This window comes from Triticum aestivum, chromosome 4A (assembly GCF_018294505.1).
Source record: "Triticum aestivum cultivar Chinese Spring chromosome 4A, IWGSC CS RefSeq v2.1, whole genome shotgun sequence".
Taxonomy (NCBI): Eukaryota; Viridiplantae; Streptophyta; class Magnoliopsida; order Poales; family Poaceae; genus Triticum; species Triticum aestivum.
The window spans coordinates 326,377,325-326,380,792 of record NC_057803.1 but is presented as its reverse complement, the minus strand read 5'-3'; positions in this window follow the sequence as shown (position 1 = coordinate 326,380,792).

The following is a 3,468-nucleotide window of genomic DNA, read 5'->3' as shown; positions in this document are numbered from 1 at the left end:
TAGGTTTACCTCGAACAAAGAAGGGGAGGGATAGCATATTTGTTGTCGTGGATAGATTCTCGAAAATGGCACAATTTATACCATGTCATAAAAGCGATGATGCTGCTAGTGTTGCTGATTTGTTCTTTCGTGAAATTATTCGCTTGCATGGTGTGCCAAATACTATTGTTTCAGATCGTGATACTAAATTTCTTAGCCACTTTTGGAGATGTTTATGGGCTAAGTTGGGGACTAAACTGCTTTTTAGTACTACTTGTCACCCCCAAACTGATGGACAAACTGAAGTAGTCAATAGAACGTTGTCTACTATGCTTAGGGCTGTTTTGAAGAATAATAAGAAAATGTGGGAGGAATGCTTGCCTCATATTGAATTTGCTTATAATCGTTCATTGCATTCTACTACTAAGATGTGCCCTTTTGAAGTTGTGTATGGTTTCCTACCTCGTGCACCTATTGATTTGTTGGCTCTTCCATCTTCGGAGAAGGTTAATTTTGATGCTAAACAACGTGTTGAATTGATTTTAAAAATGCATGAGTTAACTAAGGAAAACATTGAGCGTATGAATGCTAAATATAAACTTGCTGGAGATAAGGGTAGAAAACATGTTGTGTTTGCACCTGGAGATCTTGTTTGGTTACATTTGCGTAAGGATAAATTTCCTGATTTGCGCAAATCAAAGTTAATGCCACGTGCTGATGGTCCCTTTAAGGTGTTAGAGAAAATAAATGATAATGCATATAAACTTGAGCTGCCTGCAGATTTTGGGGTTAGTCCCACTTTTAACATTGCAGATTTGAAGCCTTATTTGGGTGAGGAAGATGAACTTTCGTCGAGGACGACTTCATTTCAAGAAGGGGAGGATGATGAGGACATCAATACAATTGTTACACCCACAGCCCCTGCTGCTATACATACTGGACCAATTACTAGAGCTCGTGCACGCCAACTAAATTACCAGGTACTTTCGTTTCTTGGTAATGATTCTAATGTTCATGAGAATATGATGCTGCCTAAATTGGATACATTTGTTTTGCTTACAAATGAAGGGCCTAGCTTGGAGAAGGATGAACATTGGAGCAAGAACAAGAACGGAGTTACAAGTGATGATTTCAGAACTTTGAAGCCACCATAATGGGTGCATGAAGCCTTGGACGAAATATACAAGATGCCACTTCATAAATTTCGTCCCGAGGCTATTTTAGGTGCTGCGTCACCTTATTATTGGGCCAGGCCCATGTAATTTCGAAATACATAAGTATAGGCTATTTTTAGAGTCCGTATGTGTGGGGAAACAAGAGATAGGGTTGATTTCGGACCCCTCCACCAAGGGCCACGAAATTCCCCCCTGTTCCTCCATATATACAGCCCTTAGGGCATCGTTTAGACTTTGGGTTTTGTTTAGATTAAAAGTTCGCCATAGCTGCAACTTCGCGTACTTCGTTTGTGTTCAACGACCAGACAAAGGCGTCACAGAACCCCACCTTGATCAATAAAGCTTTCATCTTATATTCGCAATATCCAGATTGCAATCTCAGTTTCTTGCTTGTTCTTCGTTTGCTTGCAGGAAACAGACCCTCGTGGTCAGGTTGATCGTGCTCCGGCGTGGTCAATAACCTCTCGGAGTTGGTTTAGCGATTGCTAAGGCGCGACGTCCTCGCACGTTCGTAGTCGGATCGTCAAAGTCGACTGCCACCAAAGCGATATCCATCATCTCATCAAAAGACGGGACACCTTTGCCTCTATCATCTTCTGGAAAGACGTCTTGATATTCGCAAACGACTGGAATTTGAGAGATGGCATCGAATTCACCCTTCTCATTGAGAGAAAACAGACGAATGGTATCATCACGAGCGGCAAAGACAATTACATCCTTCGACGAATGAGTCAATTGAATCTGCCTGGCTGCACAATCAAGCTGAGCCTTGTGCTTAGTAAGCCAATCCATTCCGAGAATAAGATCAATATCTGAGTTACCAAGCACCATAGGAGAAGAAAGAAACTTGTAATCGCCCAACGTGATAGTGACATCCGGAGCCATCATTTTGGTGTTCATGAACAAACCCGGAGAAGAAACCACAATCGGTTTAGGCAAATCAATAGTATGCACATCATGCATGGATGCAAAAGGCTTCGATAAAAATGATAAAGATGCACCAGTGTCAAAAAGAACTCTTGCGGGAATGTCATTAACAGGAAGGTTACCCATGATCACATCTGGTGAGTCCTCTGCCTGAGCTGCATTCAGCAAGTTGACCTTGGCGGACTTGGGGTTATGCTTGACCACAGCTATACTTGCCGATCTGACAGGAGGAGGAGGAGGAAGACGCCTCTGGTTGAAACACTTGTTGGCATAGTGACCCTTCTGTTGGCACTTGTTGCACGTGACCTCTGAAAGCGGACGGTGATACGGAGCACTCGATCTTGGAGCTTGAGACGAAGTCTTGTTCTGAAAGCCAGGGTTGTGTGGGTGGGAAGAACCACTGCCACCTTTGCTCTTCTGCTGATACGGCTGACGAAACGGGGGAGGAGGAAGCCAGTACTTCTGCTGCTTGGCCACTTGAGTAGAGGAAGAAGGAGTAACATCTCTGGCTCGCTTCTTGGAAGCATCACACCTCAACTGAGCAGCCTCTTGCTTCAATGCCATGTTGTAGAACTCATCGTATCTCAAGGGCTCGAAGAGAACAAGAGCTAGCTGAATTTCTTCTCTGAGACCACCCCTAAACTGGTATATCATGCTCTTCTCATCAGGGACGTCCTGCTTGGCAAAGCGGGCGAGCTTCTGGAACAACTTGTTGTAGTCATAGACAGATAAAGAGCCTTGCTTCAGGTTGCGGAATTCCTCATGCTTGCTTTCAACCACGCTCTGAGGGATATGATGAGCTCGGAAATCTCGACGGAAATCATCCCAAGTGATAACACGTCCACCTCTGGAGTCCTTGTACTGTTGGAACCATTCTGCAGCTTGATCTTTGAGTTGGAAGGAAGCGAACTTGACAAAGTCCTTAGGCCTGACGTTACTGCACTCGAAATGCTTGCATAGATCCACTAGCCAATCGTCAGCATCGGTTGCCTCAACACAATTGCTGAAAGTCTTTGGCCCGTTAGCAAGGAACTGGTTGAGTGAAGCAAAGTGATTCTGATTGCTGCCTTAATTCCCTTGGTTGCCTTGATTGTGCTCTTGAAGAATTTGCATGATCAACTGTGTTTTTGCATTGGTTGCGGCCATCACAGCTTGCCATGCCTCCGGAGGAGGGGGAGGTGGTGGCAGATCAGGATTCGTAGTCGTGCGCGTTGGAGGAGCCATCCTGAAGAGGTTGACCACCATTAGCACATTGACAGATAAATATTGAAGCTGAACCCAACGGAATGAAACTTGCAACATATAGTCTTCACATCCGAACAAAATGAACGAATGCATTCCTCTTGAAATGGTCACATATCCATAAATTGAGAAGCCACGTAGAATT